Source organism: Sus scrofa, chromosome 11, assembly GCF_000003025.6.
Source record: "Sus scrofa isolate TJ Tabasco breed Duroc chromosome 11, Sscrofa11.1, whole genome shotgun sequence".
NCBI classification, from domain to species: Eukaryota; Metazoa; Chordata; class Mammalia; order Artiodactyla; family Suidae; genus Sus; species Sus scrofa.
Genome location: NC_010453.5, coordinates 57,900,283 through 57,915,838, shown reverse-complemented (window position 1 = coordinate 57,915,838; position 15,556 = coordinate 57,900,283).

The window sequence follows — 15,556 nt, the reverse complement described above, 5'->3', positions numbered from 1 at the left end:
GTGGGTATTTGAGAGGCTGACATTCTTTTTCTCACCTTGGTTTCTTTTTAATTAGTTGCTCTATTTTTTTTTGAAGAATTTATATTCAGCCTTCAAATCTGTTGCTCTTATTTCCCTTGAGTAATCTACTTCCCAGTGATAGAAAAGTAATGAAGAATTTGTTGGAATGATTCAGAAGGGTTACCTCCTTCTAAAACTTCTGCTTTTCTTTAAGAACATGATGAAATGTATTTAATTTTATCTATTATTTTCAATTCCAGTTCTAATGGATGCTTCACTAAAACTAGGTATTTCAGTTTTCAAATTTTGCTATATGTTCTATGAGCTAGAATTCTATAATCAGAATAAATTAACTTGGTTTTCTTTATTCCTGATCCTTCTGGATCTTTACTTGAAAAGCAAATAAATGGTATTGTAAGATTTCAGTTGAAACTTTTCTTGATCAAATTTTATAAAGTACCATGGAATAAATTCTAAAATTCATAAATGCAGTGTTCCTTAATTCACTAGTTATATACTAATTGAGATTCATGAAATTTTAGACTCCTTGTAAAAATTGATACTTATTAAGATTATACTTGGTTTAACTCTAACCTGGCTCATCATAAATGATCTTTAATGTTTCATCTATTCAGACACAATATTGTATTTGTTCCTTACTTGATTAAGTAAAACACTTTCATCCTAATTTTATGATAATATTTTTGTATCTCTTCCTCTTCTTTAGACTTATTGTTGAATCCACCATGAAAAAGATTTGCCTTGGAAAATGTTTCATATTTCTCTCTAGCCTCATCCCAATCTCTAAACTAATCTTACATTTCTAAATGTCTTCTGTGTTTCTAAAGTGGATGTTATTCTGAAAGCTTAAATTCGGAATGCTCTGAAATAAAAGATCTTTTCTCATGACTTCCCGAATACACATTTTCCTATCAACCTCTTATTTTCATTAATGACACTATCATTATAGGTTGAACTGTGTTCCTCCGAAAGATATATTGAGGAGTTCTGCTGTGGTGCAGTGGATTAAGAATGACTGCAACCACTGCAGGGTTTGGGTTTGATTCCCCACTGCTCCTTGCAGTTGGTCAAATGGTCCAGTGTTACCGAAGCTGCAGCTCAGATTCAGTCCCTGGCCAGGAAACTTCCATATACCATGGGTATGGCCATTTTAAAAATAAATTTTTTAAAAAAAAGGTATGTTGAAATCCGAACCCCCAGTAACACAGAACTTGACTTTATTTAGCAATAGAGTCATTGTAGATGTGATTAGTTAGGATGAGATTGGGCTCTTCATCCAATGACTATGATCCTTAAAAGTGAGGTATAGGGGACCCTATGTGAAGAGAATACAAAGGAGGACACCCCAGTGACAACAGTGACAGAGATGGGCGCAATGTATCTACAAGCCATGAATGCCAAGGACTGTCAGCAAATACCAGAAACTAGAAGTAAAGAAGGATTTTCTCCTACAGGTTTGCGAAGGCGCACAGCCCTGTCAACCCCTGAATTCTGGACTTTCAGTCTCCAGAATTGTGACAGAACATATATGCTCTTGTTTTACGACACAGTGTGTGGTACTTAGTTATGACAACTCTAGGAAACTTGTACAGCTATGTCCATAACTGAACCTGTAAAGAGGTATTTTACTTAAGAGCCATCTTGAACCTCACAACCAAAAATGTTTTAAATCTTTTCAACTCTGTTTTGATAATAATTGTTATAGATTTCCCCTTTGTATACCTTTTCCCATCTTACACACAGGCTTTGATCATATCTAACCTAATTAAAAACTTACAAGAGTGGTACATTGATTGCACTAGTAGTTATAATTCTTTACAGTCCCTGGTTCTATACTCTGTTATGTAACTTTCTACCTTCTGTCGTGATTTTGAGTTCTACCGTGAGGCATGGTTAAAGCAATAAGATTCTGAGGACAGTAATTCAAACAGGCTTGAAATGGGGACTTTGATTTTGTGCCTCCGCCTCCAGCCCTCACCATGAGAATAGGCCCAATTAGGCTATTGGAGGATAAGAGACATAAGGCTCCATCAACTCCACACCTATGAGACAGCCAACCATAGATAAATTCTGTTGAGACCAGAAAAACGCCCAGCTGATCAACCTGTATTGTGACTTGCTTGCTCCTAGGCTAAGTAAATGTTTATTGCTTTAAGTCATTAAGTTTTATGGTTTGTTTACACACACGCACACACATATACATGGTATCATTACTATGTCAATAGATAACTAAAACCAGGAGCTACACATCATGCTTAAGGGAACCATAATCTACCTTCTAACTGTATCATTTACTGCATAATTCATTTGCCGTCTTACCTAAAAACCTCAGTGGTTACTGGGAATCTGAGTTAGGAGTATGATTAATAACATAGGCCATTTATAATAATAAAATGAAATGAAATGGGATTTTCCTAGTAGGTGCATCAAGAACCCCTGATCTTATGATATCCCAGAGAAATAACTCAAACATAAAGAAATGTTTGTTCATGAATTATGAATTAGAAACATTTAAATTTGTATTATTTTAGAGATCTCTTCTTAAATATAGTGATGCATTTAAGACAATGATTTATCAACAAAATTATCTCATAAGTAAGCCAAGAATATTGTGAAAATGTACCCTTTTCTGGGAATCAAATTATAAAATTTAACATCAAGTGATAGTGCCAGGAAATGCATTTATATGCTATACTGTGCAAACAACTTTGTATTAAAAAGACTAGAAAAACTAAATTATTTATGAAAGTGTCAATTTTTGTATACAGAAATACCAGTTTGGATTACAAATTCATGAGTATATGATATCTTATTGCAGAGTAAGCAAGCACTCTAGGGATTAAGAATTCCCAAAATATATTTTACATTCATATATATTTTAATAGACAGAGCTATTAAAGAATTATATGCCATCAGTTATTATTATTGCCTTCTCAATTTAATAAATTACACATTCAGGCAATGAAAATTTAAGAAATTTCCATTGTTTATTATTATATGTATGAAATTAATGAAAGCTAGTTATATAATTTAATTTAAAATTGAATATACATATATGTAATTCTCAAACTAAATCTTTGATATTGACACATTATATGTAATTAATATGTAATTACATTACATTTATATGTAATTAATTTTCCATGCATAGAAATGTATCCTTTCAACTTGAAACATGTAGTTGTTTGATATTCTAGTCATACTGATAAGGTGTACTTTTGAAATATGTTAGCCTTAGAAACTACTTTACAATTTTTCATATTTCAGTAAAGCAAAAGAGAGTAAGATACATTTTCCTTTTTCTAGTCTAGTTAGTATTATCAGTTTTTCTGGCTTATACCATCATACATTTACTCATTCATCATTTTAATATATTTATCTAACACACACCATATACTGTACTCATTGTTTTTATATATACATAATTTATATAAACAGACATATTTTATTGTATCTACTAATTACTGCAGAAGTGACCAACTCACTCAACTTAAAATAACTAATTTTAAGTATTTCACTGGAGTTTTTACAATTAAATTTTACTATGTTTAGTTTATAATGTCAATTTAACTATATGAACTGTGTTCAAGTACACCTTAGTAATATAAGAAAGAAGTGCCCCCAAATGTTTGTTTTGTTTTGTTATATTTTCAAAAGTTAATAAAGAATGAGAGCATTTTCCTCTGAGAAAGCAGCCCATCATACATCTATCCACATTCTTTTTCTCATTCTGTCTTCCATCATGTTTTATCCCAAGAGACTGGATATAATTCACTGCACTATATAGTAGGACCTCATTGCTTATCCATTCTAAATATAATAGTTTGCATCTACCAATCCTAACATTTGATGGCACACTTTAATAATATTTCAACTAAGGTGCACAGATATAAATTTGGTATTGATTTCTTTGATTTTCATTTTCTGTATAATGAAAACTTAACATCTCTTTTTTTTTTCTCTTCATAGAATATGGTTTTATCCTGAACCTTCTCAACACTCAATTCCAATGCAGTGTAAGTATTTTGCTTATATATGTCTTTTAGGCAATGCAAATATTTAATAGAGTTCATGGTATTTGTTTCTGTGATAACTCTATCCTTGTCAAATGAGAAATCAATAGAATGCAAAGATCCTAAGACTTTACCCAAAAACTTAGAATTTGAGTTTTACCTGTGATGAGACTATTTTCTGGTATTTAAAAAATGGGACCCAAAATATCTATCTATATGGATTTATTATGACATTTAAGTGAGATAATACATGTAAAAATAAGAATTTAATTCTTGTTTTGAAGTCCAAATTTTAGTTCTCTCCTACACATCACATGAAAAGAAGGCACTTTCAGTCTCTTCTAGTGATAACAGACAAAGCCACTGTGGATTAGTTCTAGGAAACAGTGTAAATGCCTAGATTCCTTAGACCTTAGAGCAATTTAGCTCGCACGTGTTCAGGACACTGCATCTATAATATAGGTAAACCATCTTACTCTTTCTTTATCAGATACATTTCCTAAATTGTCACAGTGCAGCAGTTCTTTTTGAATCTTTTAACCCTGGTTATCTCTTTTATTTATTTATATAGTTTTATATATTAATTTATTGAAATCAAATCCCAGTGTTTTTCTCTAACAGTTGGGATTTAGGTTTTATCTACAAACAGTACTGAAATTCATAATTAAGGCAGTCTTTGCATTTATCTTAGCACAGTTTCTGAAATATGGAAGGTTATGTCAAAACAATTATTGGGATAAATAGATGATATTGTTAACGTAGTTATTCAGATGTGGTGAAAAATTGTGCCTTGTTTTCATGTCTGGTCACTTATTTGCTTGAACAATCCTCACATTAATCCTAGAATAATGTGTTATGAAGTCAACCGTTAGGCCTTTTTTTCTGACATTGAAACCTTAGCAAGGTAGGCAAGATAATTATATTTTGGGCCTTCTAAATACAAAAAATTCAAATCAAGACACACAAAATTCAAACTTACCAGATTGTATTGAAATTAGGCTAGGACTCAGTCCTATAATTTTTATCATATGAAATTATTCTACCTCTGTCTGAATATTAATAATTATAATATTTAGTTTCTTAAGAAATGTTATTAATAATAACCTTCAAATAGTATCTGTGTTCTCAGTGTATGCCTGAAATGCAAATCAGTGTTTATGTGCTAAAAGTGGTCACAGAAACAATTTCTCTCTCCTCATTAAGTTATACAGTTTGGGAAAATTGACAAATGTGTTTTATCTGACACTTAATGTGCTATTTATGAACTTACACTCAATAATTAATATTCCTCATGTAACAAATATATTTAGATATTATATATGTATGTGTGTCTACAGTGTATTTTATTGTGGTAGTTATTAAAAACCCTACTTAGGAGTTCTCGTCACGGCTGAGCAAAAACAAATCTGACTAGCATCCATGAGGATACAGGTTCCATCCCTGGCCTTTCTCAGTGGGTTGAGGATCCAGCATTGTGGTGAGCTGTGGTTTAGGTTGCAGATGCAGCTCCAATCTGGCGTCGCTGTGGCTATGGTGTAGGCCAGAGGCTATAGCTCTGATTCAACCCTGAGCCTGGGAACCTTCATACACCACAGGTGCAGCTCTAAAAAGACAAAAAACAACAACAAACAACCCCCCCAAAAAACTAATTAAAATTAGATTCTGAAGATTACAGAGTACAACGATGAGAAATGTGTGAGTTTTTTGTAATAAGTATACAACAGTTCTACATAAGTGAGGATGAGATTAACAGAGGGTGCACTTTGAATGTTTTTTTTCAGAGTTAGGAATGAGTTTTTGCTGATCAGCCACATTTCATCAGCTTGACTCTCTCTTTCATTAAGTACACATTAGTGGTAGCTTCTGAAATGGAGCAAAACCCACGGTCTGGGCAAGGTTAAAAATCACAATTGTGGTTTCATTAACATCAAAGTTTTATCATTCAAGCTAACAAAATTGAGGACAATATTATCAGTTGAGAAGTTAAAAATAACAAAAGAGGAACAAAAAATATCCAGGATGTTGAGATAGATTAGATGTTAAAATAAAATTTCGAAGCAGAATAAGTCTTAATGATCATCCATTTAAGCAGTTTATTCTAACAGATTAGGAAACAAATTTTCTCTATGCAAGAAAACATGTAGCCTGTTGAACTGCATACATCCCTTAGAGATTAAAGGCAGAGCTGAGGGGAAACTAGAATTTGATGGTCTTAGTGATTATTTCCCGTTCTAACTCAGTTGACTTCCAGAGAACATAAAATAACAAAAAAGTGATTTATTCTATAGTAGTCTTGTTTAAGCCACTCAAATGCCCTATTTTTTTTTTTTATTCTTGGTGACAGTGCTTTTATTTTTTTATTTTTTATTTTTTTTTTTTATTTTCCCAATGTACAGCAAGGGGGTCAGGTTATCCTTACATATATACATTACAATTATATTTTTCCCCCACCCTTTCTTCTGTTGCAACATGAGTATCTAGACAAAGTTCTCAATGCTATTCAGCAGGATCTTCTTGTAAATCTATTCTAAGTTGTGTCTGATAAGCCCAAGCTCCCGATCCCTCCCACTCCCTCCCCCTCCCATCAGGCAGCCACAAGTCTCTTCTCGAAGTCCATGATTTTCTTTTCTGAGGAGATGTTCATTTGTGCTGGATATTAGATTCCAGTTATAAGTGATATCATGTGGTATTTGTCTTTGTCTTTCTGGCTCATTTCACTCAATATGAGATTCTCTAGCTCCATCCATGTTGCTGCAAATGGCATTATGTCATTCTTTTTTATGGCTGAGTAGTATTCCATTGTGTATATATACCACATCTTCCAAATCCAATCATTTGTTGATGGACACTTTTTTTTTAATCAAATGTCCTATTTTTATCCTCATTTCCTAGTAATTAAAGAAAAAGGGAAGGGAAGCAGTGTTTTAGCAGGGAAGGAATTCTTGATCATGGACCTGAAATGGGCAGAGATAGAGCAGGATGATGAGCCAGGGAAAGGATATCACTCTCTATGTCAGGTGTGCTTCCTTTCTGTACATTCCCTTACATAAACCTCACTGCATCATAGAAAGTTGGTGCATTTCCTAACTTTTAGAGTTGAGAAAATGGCAGCCTTCCCAAGGTCATACAATAATGAAGTGATAGATTTGTGATTATAGTAAATCAGCAGTTGCTGATTTTGGAGTGTCTGAGAAGGCAAATTTGCATATGTTATATCTAAATTTCATGTCAGCTCCAAAAGAGAAGTTCAACAGCTTGCCTAAGGTGTCAGAGAAAGTAAGTAAGCAATCTTGAATTTAAATCTGGAAGAGCCTAACACCTGTTGATGTTCTTGTTTCTAGATCACCAGAGTTTCACTGTTATTTGACACTTTACCGCTCCCAACATAAATTTCTTTGTTTGAATGGTGGCCTACCTTGAGAATCTCTGTGTGAACAATTCTGAAAACACATGTAAAACTGGATTTTGAAAAAGTAATATTAATACATTAACCATGGTTGTACATAAAACAGAAAAAAGGAAAAAAGTTTCTACTGAGGTACTGGGTATGTGTGTAGCTCCCAGTTTAATGCTACTCTTAGAATAAAATTAAACTTTTAAAAATTACATTCTTGAGAGCTTTAAATATTAAAAAGAAACTGTGTTTAAAAATCTTAAGTGCACATGCTACTTTTATAGCCTTCTGCTATTAGAAAAGACAATGCAGCATAGCCTTCCAGGACTTTACCATGGAAAGCATTTTCAAAAGTTTTCTCTTACTTTCTAAGAATACTTGCAATCACCTGGCAAACAATGAATTCTGCCTTTTGGTTGCCTTTAAAAATATTAATTTTCAGTCTATGAATAAATCTTTAAATTCACTTCAAAATCAATTCTAATCTCTACTACTGTATGGATTTAAATGTCTTTCACTCAATAAATCTTCTATATATTTTAATCCAAATTATGCAATTAGTTAGATGGTGGTTTCACTGCATTTCATTCTGTTTTTATTTAAATATTCCATTATTCATTAAGACATCAGTTTCTTCATGAGTTCTTTGTAAATAGAGAATATCTTTAATGATTAAGGGTATTTGCTTTCTGTATATTGCCTTCAAAGATCGTCATATTTTATTAAACCTGCATTATAACTGATATGCTGATATGTACAAGTATTTATATGAAGGATGATCCCTTGTTTATAAGAAGACAGTAATGTGCTAAAACAATAGACAAAATCTTATTATACATAGTGTCTCATGAACAATTAAAACACATATTGCTGCTAATCCTTATTGCCATGGAAAATTTAAAAAAAAAAACCTCACCAATGAAATGTGACTCATCAGAATAGCTCTTGTAGGAGTTCCCGTCGTGGCGCAGTGGTTAACGAATCCGACTAGGAACCATGAGGTTGCGGGTTCGGTCCCTGCCCTTGCTCAGTGGGTTAACGATCCGGCGTTGCCATGAGCTGTGGTGTAGGTTGCAGACGCAGCTCGGATCCCGCATTGCTGTGGCTCTGGTGTAAGCCGGTGGCTACAGCTCCGATTCAACCCCTAGCCTGGGAACCTCCATACGCCGCGGGGCCGCTAGCAAAAAGACCAAAAAAAAAAAAAAAAAAGCTCTTGTTTGTAATCTGTATCTGTGCCATTGAATTATGCCATACCTCTATTTCCACGTACAAACCTTATTACTAATGTTTGTTTTCATTTAAGTTTATATTTTAAAGATTATTTTGAACAAGATGTTAAGAAGGCTCCTGTGATGTATGCTTTTCTTCTTCTTACTATAACTATAGAATTTATGTGGTCCTTGGGGCTATCTTTCAGAGTTCATGAGTAAATTAAATTTGTTTAAAGTAATTTATCTTTACTGTGTTTAATGATCATACTTATCAAAACTAGCATTTCTTTTTTAGATGCTTGCCTTATATGATAAAGCACTTCAGAGTTATTATTAAGGAAACATTTTTCCTTACGATTTCCCTACAAGTCATCTTTCCATTTGCTTTTAAAGATTTTGTTGTCGCAAATTAGGACACACATGGTCTTCCTGTAAGAGGAGCCTCATGAGGCAAAGTAAAAGACTATGATCTCAAGCCTTTGGAAATGGGGATAAAAGAGTACCCCTAAATTTACTGATCTATAGGAAGCTGACATGAAGATCAAAGAGTTTCCTAAGAATGATCTGGAGCAGCTGCGGTCAACTCTCTGATGAGCCTATAGTTGTAAATGTTAGAGTTGGAGAGATTAACTTCAGGATATTTTGCCTGTAGTATTTTGCTCTATATCAGTGTTTTGACCCTGAGATCTCAAGCAGGGCTCTCTTGTGCTCTATTTTTTAAAAATTATTGTTGTTATTTTTTTATCTTTTTTATGGCTGCACCTAAGGCATATGGGAGTTCCCAGGCTAGGGGTCCAAACAGAGCTGCAGATGTCAGCCCATGCCACAGCCACAGCAATGCAACATACAAGCCGTGTCTACAACGTACACCACAGCTCACAGCAAGGCCAGATCCATAACCCACTGAGTGAGGCCGGGGATCGAACCTGTGTCCTCATGGATACTAGCCAGATTCGTTACTACTGAGCCACAATGGGAACTCTAAATTCTTGATTTGTTTTTTAAAAATCTAGGGAAAAAAAAAGTTACTGTCTTTTGATTTCTACTGCAGACTGTAGAGCTGCTTGGTATACATATAATGCTGCCAACCCGATAAGAACTTAATTCAGAATTCCCTGTAATCCTGAAACCTGTTCACTTGATCCAAACCCTATGGAACACGTTTGGAATATTGTAAAGGGTTTGGTACCCAGGATGATTAGAAACCAACCACAGGCTTATATCCTGCCTTGGGTTGGATTACTTCAGGGTCCTCTGGGCGTTCAGTGGGATCAGAGTAGACAGCCAGGCTTCACTGGCCCCTGCAAGCCTTACAGTCTGGCTCAAAGCAGTCTATACTCTCTTTTTTGTAGACTCGGAATCACCTCTGTATTCCCTAATTTTTAAACTAAAACTTTCCAGGCATAATGGTTAAATATCAACTTTAACCTAAAACTGGATCAGTTTTAGGAATGTAGACAATTTACAACTTGCTTAAGATACATATTTGGCTAATATCAAGGACAATACAGGAGTTCCTGACATGGTCCAGTGGTTGGCAGATCCGACTAGGAACCATGAGGTTGCGGGTTCGATCCCTGGCCTTGCTCAGTGGGTTGAGGATCCAGCATTGCCATGAGCTGTGGTGTGGGTCGCAGATGCTGCTCGGATCCCATGTAGGCCAGCGGCTACAGCTCCAACTAGACTCCTAGCCTGGGAATGTCCATGTGCCGCGGAAGCGGCCCTAGAAAAGGCAAAAAGACAAAAATAAATAAATAAATAACTTTCCCTCATCAACTATTAAAAAAAAAAAAAGGACAATACAAATGCAAGTTTTTAAAAATGTACTTGAAATTAAAAGAAGAGCAACTTAAAATAATCACGTGTATACTGATATAAAAAAACCTCATAGTAACTACAAACCAAAATCTGTAATCTATATATACACACACAAAAAGAAAAAGGAATCCAAACATAACAGTAAAGATGGTCATCAAATCACAGGAGAAGCGAACAAAAGAAGAAAGGGGGGTAATGACCTACAAAAATAAATCAAAACAATTATCAAGTAATAAGAGAACCAAGACAAAGGGTTCCCATTGTGGCTAAGAGGAAAGAAATCTGACTAGTATCCATGAGGACTCAGGTTTGATTCCTGGCCTCGTTCAGCGGATTAAGTATCCAGTGTTGCCATAGTAAGCTGTGATGTAGGTCGAGGATGCAGCTTGGATCCCCCACTGCTGTGGCTGTGGTATAGGCCAGCAGCTACAGCTCTGATTCGACTGCTAGCTTCGGAACATACATATGTCGCTGGTGTGGCCATAAAAAGACAAAACAAAAAACCTGAGAAAACAAAATACAAATTTTGGAGGTGGCCATCCCACTGCCCCTCACCAATGGGAGAATTTCATATGTAAATTGATGGACCACAGGTAACTTTCTCAGGTATGCCCTTTTTTTATTTAAACAGAACATTATGAAACAAATCAGCAAATGTAGCATCTCTTTGTCATACTCTCAAAACATTCTGCTAGAAAACAAAATAAAAATACACTGATTAAAGTGTACATTATTCCATTTATGTCCTCTTAAGATTACTTAGAGTATTTTAAATTATTCTTTTTTGTGTATGATTTTAATAGTTTTAATAATGCTTCGTAATGTGTATTTTTAAAAAGGGGTAACAGACTAGATTTCTAGTGCATTTTTCTCTATTTAAAGCAATTGCTTTTTTTGATGACTTGTTTTTCTTAGCATAATAACTAGAGCTAAAGGGCAGTGCTATCATTGTGCTTTGTCACTTGCATCTGAGTATTTGATATCTAATTTTAAACCAAATTAGATGAGTCTTGGAACTATTAACTTTGACTAACACCAAGTCATGACTTACACTGCATAATACATTGCCAAATAATTGCAAAAATAGTGTGTACCTTCAGTGAAAGGGCAAACTCAGAAAGGGGTCCATTAATGAGATTCTCACTGCAATACAATTATTTCATGGTGTTCCATCCTAAGGCCTAGCTTTTCAAGATTTTTGACAGAGGTTTAAATTTTTTCTGATGAAATTCTGTAAGGACCCTAAATTATTATAATTGGATTCAGACCTCTTAAAACAGAGTACCTGCATGTAATGGAGACTTTTCTATACATGCATTCAATAGCTTTGCATTCTTAATTTTCTATCTTATTTTTAAAAATAACACTAATGTAACTTTTGTTAAGTCACTATTTTTGCCATTGTAAGCTGTCATTGGCAGATACAACAAGAGACAAAGAGCCCTACCAGATCCCTCAATAATATGAAAAATGTAGGGAAAAAAGAATGTGATCTTTGTCTTCTACCTTCAAAATCTCTCAAACTAACAATCAAAATAGGTGCTTATTCAAATAACTTTGATATTTTTATTTTAAAATGTGCAATAGCAGGCATTTTTAAGAATAGTTGGAATCACCTATGTTTTTCATTTAGAAATGCACATATTCCCAACGCTGTGTCCCCAGGAAACACAACAGAAACTTCTCAAAGATTTTCTCCATTTTTTTGCCTATTATTTTTTTGAGTAGCAAACATGAGTGCCTGAAGCTGTGTTGAGGATATCTGTTCATTACTAAGTACAACACCTTCCACTTGACCACAGGCTCAAAATAATCACAGAAGTCATTGACTCACAATTTTCTGGAACTAATATTTGGTCAGGGATATCTAGGCCTCAGGCAGTGACAAAGATCATTGTGTCTTGTAATCCTGTATGTGGAGGAAATGTGCAGAATTCAGTTTACATCCAAGCCTAAAACTTGCACTTCATCTGCCACCTCATGTCTCCAGGTGGATGTTAAACCAGGGTTACCTAATAATAGTCAATCTAATTGGCATTCCGGAAAATAACTTTTGGAAATTTTATGTCTTTAGTTTCCATGAGGGAACTAGGAAGTACTCAGGTTTTCATCTTCTGGTTTTCTCTTTAAATCAATGCGCCTGTTCTTTTCATGGTCAAATTGTAATGTTTTCCCTTGCCCTGTTCTCATCACGACAGTTCTCATGTCTCTTCACAGAGATACACAGAGATATCTGTGTCATGAATCACTGAGTCCCCAGCTGCCCAGATGAATGTTGGAGGAAATATTTACGCTCTTTGCAGTGATGTTGAGGACGGAAAAGTCTTGTGAGACATGTTTTAACTATTATTATTTAGCTGCCTCTAGAGGAACACAGGCTGCCATACTCTTACTGGACAGCAGGTCAGTGATTAATAGCAATAATATCTTGTGCTGATTAAAAAAATAAATCTAAGGTAATTGTTCCAATAATTATCCAATAATAGATATATGAAAATATTAACATTTATACATGAAATCAGAAAGTAACTTTGCATTTTAATGATGCCGGTAATTATTAACAATAGAGCACCAACTTCACTTGAATAAATGTTAAGCAATGTACAAATATTTCTCACTTTATCATCACAGTAATCTTTTAAAGTTTTTGTGTTTTAAAGGACTGAAACAAATAAACCAAAAAGCAAAGATTGTCACTTGCCCAAAGTCAAGTACTGGTATTGGGATTGGAACCATAGGTCCTTGTTAAGAAAATTTCTTTTCCCAGTCTTGCTCAGATAACACAAATTCACTCAGTGATCTAGTTGACCTGTCAAAAAGTCACTCACCTTGTTACTCAGTGAACACCAATAAAACAAAAATTATTGAGAATTGATTGAAACTACCAAAATTAAAATAATTAAGATTTTCATGCTTTGGAGAGAACAATATTTACTCCTTTTAAGTATTTTCCAAAATGACTGCCTAAAAGTAGGTGAAAAGAATAGTCAACTGAATGCAGAAAACACTGCTTCCATCCACATTTACATAATAGAATGGGGGTGTTTATTCCCATTTTTCTCTTGCTTTCATAGAAAGGAGTGACTTTATGCTCCAGTCCCCAGGAGAGAAATGAGTAGGAGAAATATATCTGACTAATACATTTAAGAAAAGAAACAAGTGTGGTTGACTCAGTGCCTCTAAGGTCTCCTTTTGCACACAGCTGCTTTGCAAGACATGTGCATCCTCTGCTGTTTCATAGAGGAAGCTTGGAAAGTCTGGCTCTTACCCTGCAGGGGAGGTATGCCATGTCCAAAGGCACTAGGTCCGCATGACTAAGTCCACCTAATTCCAGGGTGAAGGATAAGCAAGTACATTTTACTAAATTAACTAAAGTTCTGTTCTCTGCTCAGAGTTATCAATAATTAACCTAGTATTTCTCCGTTCATTTTCTGTTCTATATCTTATTTCAAGTCTACGAAAAGTAGAAAGAGAGGAGTTTTTTTATAGGCTCCTAGAAAACCCTGCATCCCATAGTCTTGAGAGTATATAAGAACTGGTATTTAAGGACCAAATATGATTGAAGTTTCTGCTATGGGACTAATAAAAGGCCTTAGAGAGTAAAGATCATGTGGCATTTGAATTCAGCCTTTCACAGTGGCTTACCCATCAGGGATTTGCTGATTTTAGAGGTTCAGTGCTGCTTTTAATGGGCCTTAGACTTATTAAGTGTGGCCTGTACAGACCTTAATAAGCAGGAATAGAATTCTCTGCAGCTGACACCAATCTGACCTAAGACATGAGATGGTCCCTCATTGCTAAAGGTGACCCCGTCTACGCTGGCATGGATTTTTTTCAAGCAGATAAAGTATATTGAAAAAAAAAAGAGACACTGAGACCTACTTTATGGTCATTTAAAACAAGCAAAAATTGGGTAACCTAGAATTTAAGTCATTGAAGTGTGGATTAATCTTCCCTGCTTTTCTTGTGCTTCTCAGCCATTACCGTAGATTGCAATTGATCATTGCAAAGGCAGTTAAATTTCCAGTGAGAAGTTCTGAGAGTATCCAGTATATAAGTTGACACACCCCACATTTAGTTATTTATGTAGTTTTTAACTAAATTAAGTGTTATATGAAAAATATTTAGCCGTGCCAATTTTTAGTGACATACATATTCTTTTGTTAGATCCCCTTTTATTTGGTCTCAAACTGGACCTGAATTGAGTTGTTTTCAGAACTCTGACATTTTAGATTTCAGAGATCCAGACTGTGGTTTCATCCACCTAATCTCAGTAGATCTTATTCTACAAAATACGATAGAAAAGAGGCCATTAGATTTGTAAAGTGTATGCCATCAGCTTTGACTAAGGACAAAAAAAAAAAAAAATCAATAAAGTCATTGCAAGTACAAAGACTTAAGATAGCTATTTTAAAAAGCCTGAGCTGGAACATTCTGTCTGTAGGAATCTCATTTCTCAGGAAATCTGGGAGTGACTGGATTAATTTTAAAATCTGATTTGGTCTTGATATCAAGAGTAGTAAAGAATGAAAAGATTAAAAAATATAAACTAATTAAACTTGAAAAGGAGAGAATTTCCATGAGAGCTCTTATGATTTTCAAGGAAAGGAAGTATACATTTGATAGGATACAAATGAGATCTTGAGTCAGGCTAGACAGATAAGAAAGCAGAGAAGACACACCTCAGTGTAATTAGTTTTAAGGAAGGTATTAAGAAAGGGACACCTGTTTTCGATTCTACTAGATCAGAAAGGGTGGCTGGATACCCCCCAAATAAATAAATAACAGCAGAACAGAAGCAAGCTCTTAATGATTAGGAACTTCATCTCAGAAAAAGTGCAAAAATATTGAGAGGTATCCTCTTAAATATTTAATTAAGCTTTTTTTTTTTTTTTTAGGGCCACACCTGTGGCATATGGAGGTTCCCAGGTTAGGGGTCCAATCAGAGCTGTAGCTGCCCGTCTATGCTAGGGCCACAGCAATACTGGATCCGGGCTGTGTCTGCGACCTATACCACAGCTCACTGCAATGCCAGATTCTTAACCCACTGATCAAGGCCAAGGATCAAACCTGCTTCCTCATGGATACTAGCTGGGTTT